The sequence below is a fragment of the Impatiens glandulifera genome, chromosome 8, assembly GCF_907164915.1.
Source record: "Impatiens glandulifera chromosome 8, dImpGla2.1, whole genome shotgun sequence".
In the NCBI taxonomy this organism is placed as follows: domain Eukaryota; kingdom Viridiplantae; phylum Streptophyta; class Magnoliopsida; order Ericales; family Balsaminaceae; genus Impatiens; species Impatiens glandulifera.
The window spans coordinates 34716903-34739352 of NC_061869.1; the positions used below are offsets into that span (position 1 = coordinate 34716903).

General features: G+C 27.9%; 1 non-coding gene and 6 pseudogenes across 1 annotated transcript; all 7 read right to left on the bottom strand.

Moving 5' to 3' along the window:
* Positions 1 to 962: 962 nt before the first annotated feature.
* Positions 963 to 1081, bottom strand: LOC124913538 (annotated as a pseudogene).
* Positions 1082 to 2130: 1049 nt separating this feature from the next.
* On the bottom strand, positions 2131 to 2249 carry LOC124913482. Its single transcript, XR_007096728.1, has one exon. It is a non-coding gene; the product is annotated as a 5S ribosomal RNA (ribosomal RNA).
* Positions 2250 to 3025: 776 nt separating this feature from the next.
* Positions 3026 to 3142, bottom strand: LOC124913531 (annotated as a pseudogene).
* An 876-nt stretch (positions 3143 to 4018) lies between these two features.
* Positions 4019 to 4136, bottom strand: LOC124913521 (annotated as a pseudogene).
* A 1764-nt stretch (positions 4137 to 5900) lies between these two features.
* Positions 5901 to 6019, bottom strand: LOC124913533 (annotated as a pseudogene).
* A 1755-nt stretch (positions 6020 to 7774) lies between these two features.
* LOC124913526 lies at positions 7775 to 7893 on the bottom strand (annotated as a pseudogene).
* Positions 7894 to 9521: 1628 nt separating this feature from the next.
* LOC124913546 lies at positions 9522 to 9640 on the bottom strand (annotated as a pseudogene).
* Between the last annotated feature and the right edge of the window lie 12810 nt (positions 9641 to 22450).

Below are 22450 nucleotides of genomic sequence, written 5' to 3' on the forward strand. Positions count from 1 at the left end.
GAGTTTTATCTCCGAACATCCATAAAAATCTGTCTTGTTACTTACTTTTTGCCAGTTCTACTTTATAACCTACTTACATCGCTTTGGCCGACTCTACACTACTTAAACCGAATCACTAAGCTATAAAACCGACCCAGCAACTTCCAAACCTATCCTACTCAAAACCGGTTCTGCCTATCCTAAGAGTGTCCCGCTTCAACCTGAAACAAACCACTTCCGCGCTTGAACCTGGTTCAAGGGTTTGTGACAGTTTGTGTAGTATTGAAACCCCGGTGTTAATCTCTAACCAGATTAATCACCACCCTTTGAGTAAGACGCGCTAACCGGCCAGACCCCGGTCCTCTAGCCGCGACCTAGATCCTAACACGTTTTTCTTTAAATCGTAGGTTTTCACGCTTTTCATTTGTGTTTTTTTTGTAAAAACATAAAAAATGAAATAAAATGTTCGAAATTAAGGCGTTTTTTCTGTAAATTGCATGTTTTCACGATTTTATTTTGTGTTTTTTTTTGTAAAAATATCAAAAATCAATTAAAATGTTTGAAATTAACGTATTTTTTTAAATTGTAGGTTTCATGCTTTTATTTTGTGTTTTTTTTGTAAAAACATAAAAAATGAATAAAAATTTTTGAAATTAACGCGTTTTTCTTTAAATCGCAAGTTTTCACGCTCCAATTTTGTTTTTTGTAAAAACTTAAAAAATCAATTAAAATGTTTAAAATTAATGCGTTTTTCTATAAATAATAGATTTTCACGTTTTTATTTTGTGTTTTTTAGTAAATATATCAAAAATCAATTAAAATGTTCGAGATTAACATGTTTATTCTTTAGATTGTACGTTTTCACGCATATGTTTTGTTTTTTTTTTCGTATAAATATTAAAAATGAATGTGTCATTAACGTTTCATAAGTTTAGTCCATTTTAATCGTGAATTTGGTCATTTTTTTAAAAAAATTATAAAAAGGAGTGCGACAAGAGGACTTCCCAGGGGATCACCCATCCTAGTACTACTCTCGCCCAAGCACGCTAAACTGCGGAGTACTGATGGGATCAGGTGAATTAGTGCTATTATGATCCCATCCGTCATATGATAAACAATGTATTCATTTGATACATTATAATGTAAATAAAAAAATGAGTATTTCACGAAATTCGAAATGGACTAGTTTTAAACTGACGAATGTTGTTTACGACTACGGTTTCTTCAAATTGATCTGTTTTTATGCTTTTATTTTGTAAAAACTTAAAGAATCAATAAAAACATTCAAAATTAATGCGTTTTTTTCTTTAAATCGTAAGTTATCACGCTTTTATTTTATGTTTTTTATAAAAACTTAAAATATCAATTAACATGTTCGAAATTAACGCGTTTTTTCTTTAAATCGTAGGTTTTAATGCTTTTATTTTGTGTTTTTTTATAAAACGTGAAAAATCAATAATTTTTTTTGAAATTAACGCGTTTTTTCTATAAATCGCAGGTTTTCACGCTTATATTTTGTTTTTTTTTAACTTCAAAAATCAATCAAAATGTTTGAAATTAACGCGTTTTTTTTAAATCGTAGGTTTTCACGTTTTTATTTAGTGTTTTTTTAATAAGTATATCAAAAATCAATTAAAATGTTCCAAATTAACATTTTTATTCTTTAAGTTGTACGTTTTCACATTTTTATTTGGTGTTTTTTCGTAAAAACATCAAAAATCAATTAAAATATTTGAAATTAACGCGTTTTTTCTTTAAATCGTAGGTTTTAATGCTTTTATTTTGTGTTTTTTTATAAAACTTGAAAAAGCAATAAATTTTTTTGAAATTAACGCGTTTTTCTATAAATCGCAGGTTTTCACGCTTATATTTTGTTATTTTTAAACTTCAAAAATCAATCAAAATGTTTGAAATTAACGCGTTTTTTTTAAATCGTAGGTTTTCGCGTTTTTATTTAGTGTTTTTTTAATAAATATATCAAAAATCAATTAAAATGTTCGAAATTAACGTGTTTATTCTTTAGATTGTACGTTTTCACGCTTTTATTTTGTGTTTTTTTTCGTTAAAACATTAAAAATGAATGTGTCATTAACGTTTCATAAGTTTAGTCCATTTTAATAGTGAATTTGGTTGTTTCTTAAAAAATAAAAAGGAGTGCGACACGAGGACTTCCCAAGGGGTCACCCATTCTAGTACTACACTCGCCCAAGTACGCTTACCTACGGAGTTCTGATGGGATCCGGTGCATTAGTTCTTTTATGATCACACACGTGATATGATAAACAATGTATTCATTTGATACATCATAATGTAAATAAAAAAATAACCATTTCACGAAATTCAAATGCACTAGTTTTAAACTACCGAAGGCCATTTACGATCACGGTTTCTTTAAATTGATCCGTTTTCATACTTTTATTTTGTAAAAACTTAAAATATCAATAAAACTTTCGAAATTAACACGTTTTTTCTTTAAATCGTAGGTTTTCATGCTTTCTTTTGTGTTTTTTTTTGTAAAAACATAAAAAATCAATTAAAATGTTCGAAATTAAGGCGTTTTTTCTGTAAATTGTATATTTTCACGATTTTATTTTGTGTATTTTAGTAAAAATATCAAAAATCAATTAAGATGTTCAAAATTAACGTATTTTTTTTTAAATTATAGGTTTTCATGCTTTTATTTTGTGTTTTTTTGTAATAACATAAAAAATTTCGAAATTAACGCCTTTTTCTTTTAATTGCAAGTTTTCACGCTTTAATTTTGGTTTTTGTAAAAACTTAAAAAATCAATTAAAATGTTTAAAATTAATGCGTTTTTCTATAAATAACAGGTTTTCAGTTTTTTTTTTGTGTTTTTTTAGTAAATATATCAAAAATCAATTAAAATGTTCGAGATTAACATGTTTATTCTTTAGATTGTACGTTTTCACGCTTATGTTTTGTGTTTTTTTCGTAAAAATATTAAAAATGAATGTGTCATTAACGTTTCATAAGTTTAGTCCATTTTAATCGTGAATTTGGTGGTTTTTTAAAAAAGTTATAAAAAGGAGCGCGACACGAGGACTTCCAGGAGATCACCCATCCTAGTACTACTCTCGCCCAAGCACGTTAACTGCGGAGTACTGATGGGATCCGGTGAATTAGTGCTATTATGATCGCATCCGTCATATGAAAAACAATGTATTCATTTGATACATAATAATGTAAATAAAAAAAATAAGTATTTCACGAAATTCGAAATGGACTAGTTTTAAACTACGGAATGTTGTTTACGACCACGGTTTCTTCAAATTGATCTATTTTCATTCTTCTTTTTTGTAAAAACTTAATGAATCAATAAAAACATTCGAAATTAATACGTTTTTTCTTTAAATCGTAAGTTATCACGCTTTTATTTTATGTTTTTTATAAAAACATAAAATATCAATTAACATGTTCAAAATTAACGCGTTTTTTCTGTAAATTGTAGGTTTTCACGCTTTTATTTTATGTTTTTTTAGTAAAATTATCAAAAATCAATTATAATGTTTGAAATTAACGCGTTTTTTCTTTAAATCGTAGGTTTTAATGCTTTTATTTTGTGCTTTTTTATAAAACTTAAAAAATCAATAATTTTTTTTTTGAAATTAACGCCTTTTTTCTATAAATCGCAGGTTTTCACGCTTATATATTTTTTTTTAAACTTCAAAAATCAATCAAAATGTTTGAAATTAACGCGTTTTTTTTAAATCGTAGGTTTTCACGTTTTTATTTAGTATTTTTTTAATAAATATATCAAAAATCAATTAAAATGTCCGAAATTAACATTTTTATTCTGTAAGTTTTATGTTTTCACATTTTTATTTGGTGTTTTTTCGTATAAATATCAAAAATCAATTTAAATATTTAAAGTTAACGCGTTTTCTCTTTAAATAGTAGGTTCTCACGCTTTTATTTTGTGTTTTTTCGTAAAAACATTAAAAATGAGTGTCATTAATGTTTCATAATTTTGGTACATTTTTATGGTGAATTTGGTTGTTTTTTAAGAAAGTTATAAAAAGGAGTACGACACGAGAACTTCTTAGGGGGTCACCATCCTAGTACTACTCTCGCCCAAGCACGCTAAACTGCGGAGTTCTGATGGGATCCGGTGAATTAGTGCTATTATGATCGCATCCGTCATATGATAAACAATGTATTAATTTGATATATCATAATGTAAATAAAAAAATGACTATTTCACGAAATTCGAAATGGACTACTTTTAAACTGCCGAATGTTGTTTACGACCACAGTTTCTTCAAATTAATCTGTTTTCATGCTTTGATTTTGTAAAAACTAAAAAAATCAATAAAACCATTCGAAATTAATGCGTTTTTTCTTTAAATTGTAAGTTATCAAACTTTTATTTTATGTTTTTTGTAAAAACTTAAAATATTAATTAACATGTTCGAAATTAATGCATTTTTTCTGTAAATTGTAGGTTTTCACGCTTTTATTTTATGTTTTTTTAGTAAAAATATTAAAAATCAATTAAATTTTTTGAAATTAACGTGTTTTTTCTTTAAATTGTAGGTTTTCATTCTTTTATTTTGTGTTTTTTTATAAAACTTAAAAAATCAATAAATTTTATTGAAATTATCGCGTTTTTTCTATAAATCGCAGGTTTTCACGCTTATATTTTGTTTTTTTTAAACTTCAAAAATTAATCAGAATGTTCAAAATTAACGGGTTTTTTTTAAATCGTAGCTTTTTACGTTTTTATTTAGTGTTTTTTTAGTAAATATATCAAAAATCAATTAAAATGTTCGAAATTAACATTTTTATTCATTAAGTTGTACGTTTTCACAATTTTATTTGATGTTTTTTCGTAAACACATCAAAAATACATTTAAATTTTCGAAATTAATGTGTTTTTCCTTTAAATCGTACTTTTTCACGCTTTAATTTTGTTTTTTTTCGTAAAAACATTAAAAATGAGTGTCATTAATGTTTCATAATTTTGGTACATTTTAATCGTGAATTTGGTTGTTTTTTAAGAAAGTTATAAAAATGAGTACGACACGAAAACTTCTTAGGGGGTCACCCTTCGTAGTAATAATTACGGAGTTCTGATGGGATCCGGTGCATTAGTGCTGGTATGATCGCACACGTGATATGATAAACACTATTTTCATTTGATACATCATAATATAAATAAAAAATGACTATTTCACGAAATTCGAAATGGACCAGTTTTAAACTATCGAAGGCCATTTACCACCACGGTTTCTTCAAATTGATTCGTTTTCATACTTCTATTTTGTAAAAACTTAAAATATCAATAAAAACATTCGAAATTAACAGTTTTTTTCTTTAAATCGTAGGTTTCACGCTTTTATTTTGTATTTTTTGTAGAGACATAAAAAATTAATTAAAATATTCGAAATTAACGTGTTTTTTTCTGTAAATTGTATGTTTTCACGATTTTATTTTGTGTTTTTTAGTAAAAATATCAAAAAATCAATTAAAATATTCGAAATTAACGCATTTTTTTTAAATCGTAGGTTTTCATGCATTAATTTTGTGTTTTTTGTAAAAACATAAAAAATGAATAAAATATTTCGAAATTAACGCGTTTTTTCTCTTAAATCGCAAATTTTCACGCTTTATTTTTGTTTTTTGTAAAAACTTAAAAAATCAATTAAAATGTTTAAAATTAACGCGTTTTTTTTTTAAATAATAGGTTTTCACGATTTTTATTTTGTGTTTTTTAGTAAATATATCAAAAATCAATTAAAATGTTCGAGATTAACATGTTTATTCTTTAGATTGTATGTTTTCACGCTTATGTTTTGTGTTTTTTTTCGTAAAAACATTAAAAATGAATGTGTCATTAACGTTTCATTAGTTTAGTCCATTTCAATCGTGAATTTGGTTGTTTTTAAAAAAAGTTATAAAAAGGAGTGCGACACGAGGACTTCCCAGGGGATCACCCATCCTAGTACTATTCTCACCCAAGCATGCTAAACTGCGGAGTACTGATGGGATCCGGTGAATTAGTGCTATTATTATCGCATCCGTCATATGATAAACAATGTATTCATTTGATACATCATAATGTAAGTAAAAAAATGACTATTTCACGAAATTCGAAATGAACTAGTTTTAAATTGCCGAATGTTGTTTACGAGCAATGTTTCTTCAAATTTATCTGTTTTCATGCTTTTATTTTGTAAAAACTAAAAAAATCAATAAAACCATTCGAAATTAATGTGTTTTTTCTTTAAATCGTAAGTTATCAAACTTTTATTTTATGTTTTTTGTAAAAACTTAAAATATTAATTAACATGTTCGAAATAAATGTATTTTTTCTGTAAATTATAGGTTTTCACGCTTTTATTCTATGTTTTTTTTAGTAAAAATATCAAAAATCAATTAAAATCAATTAAAATGTTTGAAATTAACGTGTTTTTTCTTTAAATCGTAGGTTTTCATTCTTTTATTTTGTGTTTTTTTATAAAACTTAAAAAATCAATAAATTTTATTGAGATTAACGCGTTTTTTCTATAAATCGCAGGTTTTCACGCTTATATTTTGTTTTTTTTAAACTTCAAAATTTAATCAGAATGTTCGAAATTAACGCGTTTTTTTAAATCGTAGTTTTTCACGTTTTTATTTAGCTTTTTTTAGTAAATATATCAAAAATCAATTAAAATGTTCAAAATTAACATTTTTATTCTTTAAGTTGTACGTTTTCACATTTTTATTTGATGTTTTTTCGTAAACACATCAAAAATCAATTTAAATTTTCGAAATTAACGTGTTTTTCCTTTAAATCAAGCTTTTATTTTGTGTTTTTTCGTAAAAACATTAAAAATGAGTGTCATTAATGTTTCATAATTTTGGTACATTTTAATCGTGAATTTGGTTGTTTTTTAAGAAAGTTATAAAAATGAGTACGACACAAAAACTTCTCAGGGGGTCACCCATCGTAGTACTAACTACGGAGTTCTGATGGGATCCGGTGCATTAGTGCTGGTATAATCGCACACTTGATATGATAAACAATGTTTTCATTCGAGACATCATAATATAAATAAAAAATGACTATTTCACGAAATTTGAAATGGACCAGTTTTAAACTATCAAAGGCCATTTACCACCACGGTTTCTTCAAATTGATCTGTTTTCATACTTCTATTTTGTAAAAACTTAAAATATCAATAAAAACATTCGAAATGAACACGTTTTCTCTTAATCGTAGGTTTTCACGATTTTATTTTGTATTTTTTGTAGAAACATAAAAAATAAATTAAAATATTCGAAATTAACGTGTTTTTTCTGTAAATTGTATGTTTTCACAATTTTATTTTGTGTTTTTAGTAAAAATATCAAAAAATCAATTAAAATATTCGAAATTAACGCATTTTTTTTAAATCGTAGGTTTTCATGCATTTATTTTGTGTTTATTGTAAAAACATAAAAAATGAATAAAATATTTCGAAATTAACGCGTTTTTTCTTTAAATCGCAAGTTTTCACGCTTTAATTTTGTTTTTTTAAAAACTTAAAAAATCAATTAAAATGTTTAAAATTAACGCGTTTTTCTTAAAATAATAGGTTTTCACGATTTTTATTTTGTGTTTTTTTAGTAAATATATCAAAAATCAATTAAAATGTTCGAGATTAACATGTTTATTCTTTAGATTGTACGTTTCCACGCTTATGTTTTGTGTTTTTCGTAAAAACATTAAAAATGAATGTGTCATTAACGTTTCATAAGTTTAGTCCATTTCAATCATGAATTTGGTTGTTTTTTAAAAAAGTTATAAAAAGGAGTGCGACACGAGGACTTCCCAGGGGATCACCCATCCTAGTACTACTCTCACCCAAGCACGCTAAATTGCGGAGTACTGATGAGATCCGGTGAATTAGTGCTATTATGATCGCATCCGTCATATGATAAACAATGTATTCATTTGATACATCATAATGTAAATAAAAAATGACTATTTCACGAAATTCGAAATGGACTAGTTTTAAACTGCCGAATGTTGTTTACGACCACTGTTTCTTCAAATTGATCTGTTTTCATGCTTTTATTTTATAAAAACTAAAAAAATCAATAAACACATTTGAAATTAACGCGTTTTTTCTATAAATCGCAAGTTATTACGCTTTTATTTTATATTTTTTTATAAAAACTTAAAATATCAATTAACATGTTCGAAATTAACGCGTTTTTTTCTGTAAATTGTAGGTTTTCACGCTTTTATTTTATGTTTTTTAAGTAAAAATATCAAAATTCAATTAAAATGTTTGAAATTAGTGCGTTTTTCTATAAATCACAGGTTTTCACGCTTATATTTTGTTTTTTTTAAACTTCAAAAATTAATCAGAATGTTCGAAATTAACGCGTTTTTTTTAAATCGTAGCTTTTCACGTTTTTATTCAGTGTTTTTTTAGTAAATATATCAAAAATCAATTAAAATGTTCGAAATTAACATTTTTATTCATTAAGTTGTACGTTTTCACATTTTTATTTGACGTTTTTTCGTAAACACATCAAAAATCAATTTAGATTTTCGAAATTAACGTGTTTTTCCTTTAAATCGTACTTTTTCACGCTTTTATTTTGTGCTTTTTCGTAAAAACATTAAAAATGAGTGTCATTAATGTTGTATAATTTTGGTACATTTTAATTGTGAATTTGGTTGTTTTTTAAGAAAGTTATAAAAATGAGTACGACACAAAAACTTCTCAGGGGGTCACCCATCGTAGTACTAACTACGGAGTTCTGATGGGATCCGGTGCATTAGTGCTGGTATGATCGCACACGTGATATGATAAATAATGCTTTCATTTGATACATCATAATATAAATAAAAAATGACTATTTCACGAAATTCGAAATGGACCAGTTTTAAACTATCGAAGGCCATTTACCACTACAGTTTTCTTCAAATTGATCCGTTTTCATACTTCTATTTTGTAAAAACTTAAAATATCAATAAAAACTTTCGAAATTAACACGTTTTTTCTTTAAATCGTAGGTTTTCACGCTTTTATTTTGTATTTTTTTTTTCTGTAAATTGTATGTTTTCACAATTTTATTTTGTGTTTTTAGTAAAAATATCAAAAAATCAATTAAAATATTCGAAATTAACGCATTTTTTTTAAATCGTAGGTTTTCAAGCATTTATTTTGTGTTTTTTGTAAAAACATAAAAAATGAATAAAATATTTCGAAATTAAAGCGTTTTTTCTTTAAATCGCAAGTTTTCACGCTTTAATTTTGTTTTTTTTTTTAAAACTTAAAAATCAATTAAAATGTTTAAAATTAACGCGTTTTTCTTTAAATAATAGGTTTTCACGATTTTTATTTTGTGTTTTTTTAGTAAATATATCAAAAATCAATTAAAATGTTCAAGATTAACATGTTTATTCTTTAGATTGTACGTTTCCACGCTTATGTTTTGTGTTTTTGTCGTAAAAACATTAAAAATTAATGTGTCATTAACGTTTCATAAGTTTAGTCCATTTCAATCGTGAATTTGGTTGTTTTTTAAAAAAGTTATAAAAAGGAGTGCCACACGAGGACTTCCCAGGGGATCACCCATCCTAGTACTACTCTCACCCAAGCACGCTAAACTGCGGAGTACTGATGGGATCCGTTGAATTAGTGTTATTATGATCGCATCCGTCATATGATAAACAATGTATTGATTTGATACATCATAATGTAAATAAAAAAATGACTATTTCACGAAATTCGAAATGGACTAGTTTTAAACTGCCGAATGTTGTTTACGACCACTGTTTCTTCAAATTGATCTGTTTTCATGCTTTTATTTTGTAAAAATTAAAAAAATCAATAAATACATTTGAAATTAACGCGTTTTTTCTTTAAATCGTAAGTTATCACGCTTTTATTTTATGTTTTTTATAAAACTTAAAATACCAATTAACATGTTCGAAATTAACGTGTTTTTTCTGTAAATTGTAGGTTTTCATGCATTTATTTTGTGTTTTTTGTAAAAACATAAAAAATGAATAAAATATTTCGAAATTAACGCGTTTTTTCTTTAAATCGCAAGTTTTCACGCTTTAATTTTTTTTTTTTTTTTATAAAAACTTTAAAAATCAATTAAAATGTTAGATATTAAAGCGTTTTTTTCTTTAAATCGTAGGTTTTCACGCTTTTATTTTGTGGTTTTTTAGTAAATATATAAAAAATCAATTAAAATGTTCGAAATTAAGGTGTTTATTTTTTAAATTGTACGTTTTCATGCTTTTATTTTGTGTTTTTTTTCGTAAAATCAATTTAAATATTCAAAATTAACGTGTTTTTCCTTTAAATCGTACGTTTTCACGCTCTTATTTTGTATTTTTTCGTAAAAACATTAAAAATGAGTGTGTCATTAACGTTTCATATGTTTGGTCCATCTTAATCATGAATTTGGTTGTTTTTAAAAAAAGTTATAAAAAGGAGTGCGACACCTAGTACTACTCTCGCTTAAGCACACTTAACTGCAGAGTTCTGATGGGATCCGGTGCATTGGTGTAGGTATGATCACACCCGTCATATGATGAACAATGTATTCATTTGATACATCATAATGTAAATAAAAAATTACTATTTCACGAAATTCGAAATGGACTAGTTTTAAACCGACGAAGACCACTTACGACCAAGCTTTCTTCAAATTGATCCATTTTCATGCTTTTATTTTATAAAAACTTAAAAAATCAATAAATTTTTTTGAAATTAACATGTTTTTTCTTTAAATCGTAGATTTTTACGATTTTATTTTGTGTTTTTTTATAAAAACTTAAAAATCAATTAAAATGTTCGAAATTAACGCTTTTTTTTCTGTAAATTATAGGTTTCACGCTTTTATTTTGTGTTTTTTAGTAAAAATATTAAAAATCAATTAAAATATTCGAAATTAACGCAATTTTTTTTAAATAGTAGGTTTTCATGTTTTATTTTGTATTTTTTTTGTAAAAACTTAAAAAATAAAAATAAAATCGAAATTAACGCGTTTTATCTTTAAATCTCAGGTTTTCACGCTTTAATTTGTTTTTTTTTAACTTAAAAAATCAATTAAAAAATTCGGAATTAATGCGTTTTTTCATTAAATCGTAGATTTTCTCGCTTTATTTTGTGTTTTTTAAGTAAATATATCAAAAATCAATTAAAATGTTTGAAATTAACGTGTTTATTCTTTAAATTGTACGTTTTCACATTTTTATTTGGTGTTTTTTCGTAAAATAATCAAAAATCAATTTAAATGTTCAAAATTAACATGTTTTTCCTTTAAATCGTACATTTTCTCGCTTTTATTTTGCGTTTTTTTCGTAATAACATTAAAAATGAGTGTGTCATTAACGTTTCATAGGTTTGATCCATTTTAATCATGAATTTGGTTGTTTTTTTAAAAAGTTATAAAAAGGAGTGTGACACGAGGACTTCCTAATGGTTCACCCATCCTAGTACTACTCTCACCCAAGCACGCTTAACTGCAGAGTTCTGAAAAAAAAGGTTATTAATTTTTTTAGACATAATTTAATATTTATTATTTGTCCAATTAACTATACTAGAAATATATATATTTTTTTAAATATTTAACGAGATTAGTACAATAATATTTTTGTTCTTCTCCTATTCGGGTTTGTATTAAACTATATAAAGTTAAAATTTTATATTACAATAATTAATACTTATGGTTAAAAAAATTAAATTATTAGGGTGAGCAAACGGATAAAATTGAAATGTTTTGTCCGATTCGTATTGCATTCAAACGAAATTTATTCAATCACAAATTCAAATCATTTTACTAATTATTACGGATCGGATATGAATTTGATTGAATGAAATATGATTTAAATTAAAGATGGTTTGAATCATCCAAACTAAAAAATGTTTATAATTTTTTTATGTGTCAACTTGATATTATTGAATAATTTGTTTTTATAATTAATTAATTAATTTTATTTGTATTTAATTAAAAAAAATAAAAATTGAATTAAATATATTATATATATAAGTTATTTTTATTTATTTTTATATATCTAAGAAAAAGAGATATAATTTAATTGAATATTAGTTATATAATTTGTACCAAATAAAATATCATCCCAATTAGAGGAGAGAAACCCGTACATAAGAAAAAATAATTAATTCAAATTATTTTGGATAAAATAAATTATCCAAAACCAATTCAATTTAATTCAAACTGAAATAATTAATCCAATTTTATAATTTTAACTCATATTTAATTTTGGATTAATCCGTCAAATACTTAGGTAGGTAATTAAATTTGATTCCAATTTATATAATTCGAGAATGTGTGGTAATCAAATTATAATTTGATTTTTTTAGAAATTCATTGTTTAAATTAGTTAAAAAAATTATTTCTTAAAAATAGAGTCGTCAATTAATTTTTTTTAAATCAATAAAAATTGCATATGTGTACAAACATATTAGCTAGAGTTTTCTTTTAGTTTGTACTTTAGTGATACTTGATAATGAGCTTTCGCGCTTCATCCTCCGTATCCGTTTTGAAAACGGTTATACTTATAAATTTGGCTTTTGAAAACCGGTTATATAACGTTTAGTTTAACCAACTATTTTTTCAGTTCGAAGCATGCATAAGATTTGTGTATTATTTAAAAAATTGTAATAACAATTATTTAAATGCTAGTACATATTGCTGATAAAAACTGAGGGAGGAAAGTACCTAAAGAAAATCAGTATAAAAGGCATTAGAGTTTTAAAATAAATTCTAAATGAGAATTTGTTAAAATATTTTTGTGGAAATATCCCTAAAATAGTTTAAAGTCATTTTCTAATTTTCTGGGATTTTTCAAAAATAATTTTGGGTTTCAAAATTACAAAAATAATTTTGGAATTTGAAAATGGGAACCAAACATGCCTTATGACCGATGTCCTAGGTCCTGTGTTCGTTTTATCGGTCAAGGGCTAATAACCCTAGGTCTTGGGTCTAGAGCCTCTCGGTCGGGGCTTAGGATCCTCGGTCCTAGCTGTAAAGCATCAGTCTAGGTGCTAAGGACTCTCGGTCCTAGGCTAGAATTCTCGGTCAGGTGCCAGAATTCTCGGTTGGACCTCTCAGTCCCAAGTGAAAGTTATCGGTCCTAGGTTTAGGAGTTCTCGATCGGGTGCGAGACTCCTTTGTCCTAAGTTTGACCTCTCGTTCGGATGTAAAAATCCTCGATCGGACCTCTCGGTTTTATCTGAAGAACATTGGTTAGACCTCTCGGTCCTTGATGAAGAACACGGATCGGATCTCTCGGTTCTAGATAAAACCTCGATCCTAGGTTAAGTTTCTCTAACGTATCTACCGGTCTTCTAAAACATCAAAATTACAGTTTTTGAATTTTGATGGAGGTTTGGGTTCTTCGATCCTAGGGCCTGGGTAGCTTCACAAAACTCTTAGAAACATTTAAAACATAATCTAAAGTTAAGAAATTTATAATCAAAACTCATGTTTTTAGTTTTAAAGTTGTTTTAAAGTGTAAAGAATTCTAAACGTTTAAATTGGAACACGTGTCGAGAGATGTCAAAGAGAACAAAGTAAGGTTAGTTTTAAGTATAAGTACTTGATCACGTCATATTTTTTATATTCATAGAAGTGCGTCTCTTTTGTGTGGAGATAAATGAAACAATAAATAAGCTAAATATAATAGAATGAATAAGGTTTGAAAAACTCAAAATGATTTTTCTTTCATTATATTATCTAAAACTACACCAGTCCTTTATATAAACTTTGGGTAATAATTATTTTCTAAATTAAATATATATATATATATATATATATATATATATATATATATATATATATATATATATATATATTTTAACTTTTCTAAAAGATTATGTTTTAATATCTGTGTGGAATGAATGAACTTCAGTACCCTCCCACGGTTTCGATTCCCCGGATGCGCATTTGTTAAGATTCTAAACAAATTGAAATCATCAAAATAAAAAATAATTTAAACTTTCCTAATATGAACTATTATTCACCTATTTCCTAAATATTGTCGAAAATTAAACTTAAACGAATAATCAAAGTTTGGTTTTTAAAAATTAGTTAACAATCCGAAAATTAAGGAGAATCAGACAGAAATTTATCGTCAACTTTCTCAAATTGTTCTCTAACTTGAAACAAGGAGAAACATCTACAGTGGATTTCCTCAAAACCATAGACTATATGTGACGGGTGGGACTCATACAAAAACTTTTTATATTATTTGCATTCTCACAAAAACAAAATTAATAATTCTCTAGACATTATCTAATATTTATTATTCGTCAATTAACTAAACTATCTAAAATGATAAAAACAATTTTTAAAATATATTTAACGAGATCCGGTCAATAATATTTGCTCTTAACTAAACAATCTAAAATGATAAAAACAATTTTTTAAAATATATTTAACGAGATCCGATCAATAATATTTGCTCTTGATCGTGTCAAAGTTTGTATTAAGCTATTTAACCTTAACATTTTATATTACAATAATTAATACAAAAGGTTACAAAAATTAAATTTATTATTTCTCAGACTCATTATATATAAATTGTAACATAATTAGGGTGACTAAACGTGTAAAACTGATCTATATTGTATCCAATTAAATTTATTTAATTCGTAATTCAAACAATTTTATTAATTATTAAGGGTCGGATATAAATTTGATTGAATATAATTTCACAATCTTAACTAAAAAAATATTTATATTTTTGTAAGTGTCACTTGATATTATTCAATAATTATTTTCATAATTAATTAATTTTATTTTATTTGTATTTAATTAAAAAAAAAATAAGTTAAGTATATTATATATATATATATATGAATTTTTATTTTATTTTTATTTATATTTTTATATATCCAAAAAAAAAAGACTGTAATTAATTTTAAAATTTTGTTTCATAATTCATAACAAATAAAATATCATTCAAAGTTTTAACAATTATAAAACAGAAATTTGTTGCCAGAGATCTATGGATCTGTAGAAAGAATGAATGAACGGACTTCTGAGCATTTGTTAGGGGAGAGAGAAATTCGTTCGCAAGAAGAAAAATAAAATATTTTCATTCAAATTATTTTAAATAAATAAGATTATTCAAATTAAATTCAAATTTAATTCAAATCGAAATAGGGAATCCAAATTTGTAATTCCAATTTAATTCAAATCGAATAGGGAATCCAAATTTGTAATTCCAATTTGTTTTCGAATTAATTCGTTAAATACTTGACCCTACACATAATTCGCTAAATACTTACCCTACACATAATTATATTATTCACATACATATACATAGTGTATATACTATGTGAATAGTATAATCATGTTACAATTTCATATGGTTTATAACACCAAATGATTTGGACAACCACATACTTCAATAACAATCACTTATCATACATGTTGACATACACAGAAATAAAAATTAATAATTCTTTATTTTGCCACAAACATAGGGTAATTCTTCAAGAACAACTATTAACCCGAGAAAATCTTAAATAAACTTTTATTATCTACTTTCTTAAAATCGGCTACTAATTATAACTAAGGAAACTCAAGATGAACTTCCTGATTTTTTTTTGGCAAGAATGATAATATTATCAACATGTTATAATATTGTCATCAACTAATAAATTTTTTCATAAAAAATTTCATGTTCGACCATTGTATATGTTTGAAAATCACCCGCCCGATTGTTTTTCAAAAAGAAAATAAATAATAAATATTTTAAATTATCTTCGATTTTTGAAATGAAAGAATAAATCAATCAGGGCCTTAAAAAAAAAATGACTTCAAGAGTGGCTACCTTATTTTTCTCACAAAATTAAGAAAATAAATATTAACGTGTAAAACAATAACGATTTTAGTAAAAATTCCTTAGATGTTCGGTGTTGGTTATACGTGAAAAAGAGCATTAACGATACGTCTCACGTGACCCTTCCAAAACAGAGGGTCTCTACTTCCTATATTTTGGTATTATCTTAGAAATATTTTTACACTTATAAATATTTTTTGGTCAATACCCTATTCGGTCTAAAAATATCAAACTTAGTCATATCATATGTTTAAGGATAACAAGGATAATTGAAAAGAAAACAAAAACGAATGCCTTGAATAAGGGATGTAAATGTGAAAATCGGAAAAAAGAATCAAAATGAAAATTATTTTTTTGTGGTCTCAAATTAATTTTGTGAACACAAAAAAATCGATTTCATAATTTTTGGGATTAAAAGTCCAATTGTGGACATGAAAAGAAAAATAGAAATTTGAAAATAAGCCAAACAGACAATAAGTAAAAAAATATTTATTTTTGTTAAAATTATTATTTATTTATTTTGGGATTTAAAAGTCTTTGAAACACAAAAAATAGAAAATAAATTAAAGATACAAAAGAAATAGGGCAAAGTTGTGTCAAATTGGGTCTCGGTATAGAGAGAGTCCACGAGTCGTAATCCGAGTCTCCAACATCGGTCGCTAGCATCGGTTGCGGGCAAGAAGTTATCGGGAAAAAACTAGGCTAGAGGCCTAATCTTTCGGTCGTGCGCAGGGAAACAAATTCCTGGTGGAAGGAGAGAAGTCTCTAACTTTATTAGTTATTTTCACAGTCGTGTGGTTGGGAAATGTTTTGGATCGCGGCCTTGAGAAATTCTAGGTCATACGCTTAGTCGAAAAATAGGCGAGTGGAGATTTTCTTGGACACTTTGGTCAAAATTCAAGTCATCGTTCGCGAGACAAGAGAGACACGTCTGGACCATCTTCAACTACCAACCGATGGTTGAAAATGAGTCAACCGCTCGCAGCCACTCAGTAAAAGTTTGACTCGAGCTTACTTTGACCAAGTTTGAGTCGACCTCGAGTCGACTCATCTAATATTCGAGTCGAGCTCAAACAGATAATATACTGGACTCGATGTTTTTGTCAAATGTTTTCGAGCCTAATAATATATAATATATTTTTTATTTATTTAAATTATTAAAATCTAAATAAATACTTTTTTCACTCTCTATCTACATGGCCTTTCATATTCTCTAATTAATCATATTAGCATTTAGCCCGTGCATTTGCACGAATAATAATATAAAAAATCGTGAAAAAATTACGGATAACATTTTTAAATTTTATTTTTAACCGTTTTAAGTTTATGGGTGGGTCAACTCACAATTCGACCCAAGTATCCATTTACTCAACATCATTATATATTAGTTAGTTAAAAAGTGAACTTATATTAATATAAAATGTCCCGCGTTTATCAAATTTGGTGTTGAATTTAAAATATAAAGTCTATGTAGCCTAGTTGGTTAAAGAGTTGTACTTATTTTGTTAGGTTGCAAGTTCGAAACATACCTTTAGCATTTTTAATTTTATTTTTAACCGTTTCAAATTAAAACGGGTCAACCCACAATCCGACCCAAATATCCAAATTAACCACAGCTCTCGACCCGGCAATCCGGACACTTTAAAAATTAAGCATCATTATATATATATAGATTAGTTAGTTAAAAGTTGAACTTATATTAATATTAAAACGCCCGCGTTTATCAAATTTGGTGTTGAATTTAAAATATAAGTCTTTGTAGCCTAGTTGGTTAAAGAGTTGTACTTGTTATGTTAGGTTGCAATTTCGAAAATTAAGTATCATTATATATAAATAGATTAGGAAATGATAAAATCCAAACCCTAACTCATCATATTCTCTCTATATTTTCTTCTTAAAACGATGATCTCTCTTCTCCTCCAATCTTCCCCTTTTCTCTATCCCAAGCTCTTTGCCCATTCCTTTCCTCGCGACAATTGTTTTTTCACTATCAAAGCTACTACAATGGTACTTTCTTTTCTTCAGTCTCATATTCCTTCCATTAATTTCTTAATTAACGAATATTATGTGGTTATAATCCAAATTATATCATTGAAAACGATCAGAAGCGAGTGGATCTGAAAAGAAGAAAATAGGTTGTTGGAATTTTGGATAGTAAACAAGGTACTATAAGTTGATTCTTATAAGTTCTATATTAGTAAATAGGGCTACAAAGTTATGTGTTGAATCCTCTTATATATTTCGGTATGTTGTGGATTAACATTGGTGGCTAAGTTTCTAAATATATATAAAGAAATCTAATTCATTACCACATTGTAAGGCTTGATGATTGAAGAACGATGTACTAATTGAAACATAGTTATGGAACTCAATGATACTCTTTACACAAGCATTATATGTAGAGATTCATGTTGCTCAGATTTTTTTGAGGCATTGTTTCTTTCTAAAATTATTTATAAGGTTGTCAGGATTGTTGCTTGACCTGATGTTCCTAACAAGTCATTCAATCAATGTTCAACTCAATAATGCAACACTAAAAAGTTCTTTATTAGTTTAACTTGTCATATAAGTGTATCATCACCAGATGATTACTGGTCATCCAACCTCATTCCAATCGCGAAATGATTCATCCAATAGGATTTTCTAAAAATCGGGTTGTGGTTGTTGTTCTTGGGGCTCTAGTTCATCAGCTAGTCGAGGAAGAGAGGACCCGTTAGAGACGATGCCCTACTAACAACCATGTTGGAGATCCACATCAGAGCCACCTTAACGATCCACATCACGGGAGGGAAGACGTTCCAATTTTGGCATGAGTTGGGCATGGGCTTAGTCGCTTGGGTCTGATTCTCACGCGCCTTGACCTTACGTCTAGGCTCTTGATGGGCTTGGTGGCTTGCCTTTGGGTCCGTCATCAGTCCATCGCGACGCGATGTTCGCTGGTTGTCCAGTCGCCATGGCATGATAATTTCTAGTACTTCGATCAAATTGTTATTCTTTTTCTTAAATCCCTCAAAGTTTCTTCGAGACAAGCCCCCAACATAGTAAAACATTTCGATATTATGACAATTTACATATATTAACAAAAGTCTTAATGTCACCGCATGTATGCAAAAAAATATGATAGAAAAAGTGTAGGCCCCGCAATTAGAAGGCCCATAATGGTTAATGGATGACTGGATTGGATTTGCACCCAAAACAAGCCACTACCACCGCATTCACTAAACAAAATGGCTTCACACATTTCCAAATATTTTTTTAAGCATTGTAAACCCCAGGAAAATCCCTTTGGTCCCCTAGCTTAGAGCATGTCGAACAACACTTGGCAATACAGGGGATCCGGGGTGACTCAAGGTTCGATGCATTTTAAACCCTTGCTTTGCGTGCCAAAATTTTTTTTTATTTAAATAAACATTATTATAGAGATTTGACCGTACATGACTGTTTTGAATTAACTATGTAAAAATAATTAAATTTTATTCAATTATAATAATTGGGAATTTACTATAATCAATCATAACTTGACTTGAAATCCGATTTTAAATTAATTAAAAATAATTAATTTAAGAAAATATTATTTATTTGAAAACAGAGTCGCCAAATAATTTTAGAAAAATCAGTAAAATGTACATCTAAACACGTATTTTTATACTAGAGTTTCCATAAGGGGTTCGTTAGTTGGTTACGCTCGGGAGAAGGACTTTCGCGCTTGTCCTTCGCAGCCCGTTGAAAATAGTTTTATTTTTTAAGTAAAAGTCTGGATATCAAAAGTTTTATTCATAACATTATTTTATTTAATTAATAATATGGGGTCCTAAATAAGGATAAATTAGATTACATAAATAATTATACAAAATTATTTCGAAGTGCGTACCTGCAATTAAAATATTTAAGATTGAGTACAAGACTTGAAAAATATCAGAAAGTATTAGGAACATATTGTTTGGGAATATCCCGAAAATATTTTGAATTTATTTTATGACCTCGCCGGGATTATTTGAAACTGATTGGGGTTCCAATTATAAAAATATTTTGGATTTTTAAATTTGGAACTAAAGATGACTTAGGACCAGAGTCATAGGCTTGGGTCCATGTTTACCGGTCTAGGACTAGATGGGGCCGGTTTATACAAGGGTGCTCTAGATCGGGGCTTAGGACACTCAGTTATAGGATTGGAGGGGTTCGACCCTGGGTTTCAGGAGGCTTGATCCTGAACTCGGATTGATCGGTTCTAGGTCTAGGAGTCTCGGTCCTAGATGCAGATTTCTCGGTCGTGGGTCTGTGAGGCTCGTCATATGGAAAATCCTTTGTCAGATTTCTCAGTCATTGCTCAAGAACACCGGTTCTAGAGCTCGGTCATAACTCAAAGAACATTCGTCCTCGGTCATTTTCTCGGCCTCAATCTCGGTCAGGACCGATAATTTCGATCTTGTTTCTTAGCCCTAGGTCCTACAAGACTCGGTCCAAGAACACTAAATGTTCTTCATTTGGTATGAAAATTGCAGGTTTGTATCTTTTGACACAAATCATGAAAACATGATCAATATGTTGCTAACAACTCATATGGATGTAGGGATCATAACTCCTAATCTTAAGCCCAATCAATCGAGCCCTAAGACGATTGATTTTCAAAACGATTTATAGGGAAATATTTGGATCTTTTGAATTAGGCCATCTCATGGCCTAATTTTGTATAAAAGCTACGAAATGGAGTTTAAAATCGAACACGACCAAACAAGAACATTAAGTGAGCATTGTAACAAACTTTAAAAATGAAATTTAATATTTTTATTTAAAATTTTCAGATCGATCAACATGATCGGGATGTATGTAATATCATTTAAAAATCATCATAAATGTTTACAAACATTTTATGCAACTATTTGAATCAAAATTCAAGCTTAAAAGTTCAAGAAATAAATTCAAAATTTCAAGATTTTCAAATCAAAATTGGGTTTTTTTATTGGGATTGATTGATGAAATCTTTTTCAAATGAAGGCTTAGAAATCATCTAGGTATTGTTTTCGACTATAGAAAGCACAAAATTGAACCCTAAATAAGATCAACCCGATTGAACTTGAAAATTTCAAATTTTGAATTACAGTAGGGTCTGGAAGCTTATTATTGATTGGAGAACAATCCAAATGTCTTTAGGAAGCTATTTCAGAACTTTGGATCGAAGCTTGGATCACCGAATGATTTCTTCAAAACCAGTCGCCGGAGCTCTATTGGAAATCTTCAAATACACCGTATTTATTGGATTTTGTTTGATGGGTTGGATAAAAACATCTAGGGAGTATATACTCAAGCTAAGTCGATTATTGAAGTCGTATTCATCTTCAGTTTGCTTCTGAAACCTTATCCTTTGATTTCATTTGGTCCTTGCCAGCCTAGTTCTAGGGTAGCGTTTGAATTCTTAACCAAAGGGTATGAAGGCGATGGAGAGACGTGCACATGAGTGAAATTTTGAAGATAAGGATGGAAGATGGCGGAGATAAGGCTTCTGGAAGGATCGCCCACATCGAATGCGATCCTCCGACGTTCGCAGCCTATATCATCGGCATCGTTTTGTTTAAATGAACGCGTTGCTGGCATTTTGTCCATCGCTAGCGTTCTATTAGCTAATCCCGGTGGACCCGGGCACTTCTTCCTTGGTTACAACGGATGCGTGGCTTCTTCCTGGGCGTTGTATGAAAATCCAGCGCGATCCGATGGATACAAATCCTACTGGTAGTCGATTTGAAATTGAATTTTAACCATTTTCTTTAATTTTCTTCACAAAACATATTTATGACAACATAATAAAAATTATGTTCATTTATTTTGATTTTGGGTATTTTAGGGTATTTATTTAATTATTTTAATCCATAAACTATACAGAATTTGTGCCTAAAATCATAACTAATTATTTTAATCCCCTTTTGAGATTAATTTGGGTAAAATAATACATATTTTAATTCCATTTTTTTCTATTTAATTTTTCTAATTTGGGTTTAAGTTATCACATTAATTAATCATAATTAGTTTTAGCTTTTGTTTTTGATTATTTTGAATTAAAAAATTCGAAATATTTTTTAAAATATATATTAGAGCATGCAAAATTTTCATGTTTACAAGCATGAAGATATGTATTTTTTCTCCACATTCTTCTTGACAAATTCTAACATATATAAACTTAGCAAACAGGTTATGATAGTACGAAGTCTTCTCCAAACTCCTAAAGCTAGAGGAGAGTTAGGACAAGTAGGGATTGAGGTATAGTCTTGACAATAGGTTTTGTCGTTCGTTGGAAATCGAAATATCTGCAAGATCGGGATCACATATTATTGTATCGATTAAATAGAGTCCCGCCCGTTTATGCATTGGCATGAAAAAACCATTCTTTTCGTCTTATCGCATGACTTCTCTTTTGCCTAAGGGAGATTGAGGCGCATGTAAAAATCACATCTAGCGAATGGAGCCATCATTCCCTCTATCTTGGTAGACATTTGAGACATTAAATACCACTTAAAAACTTTACAGTTGTATTGAGATTACAAAAAAAAACAGTATTCACAAGATTTATTATAAATCCAAATACAGTTTATACACACATACCAATCAACAATACTACTATATAAACAAACTATAAAGGAACCCATT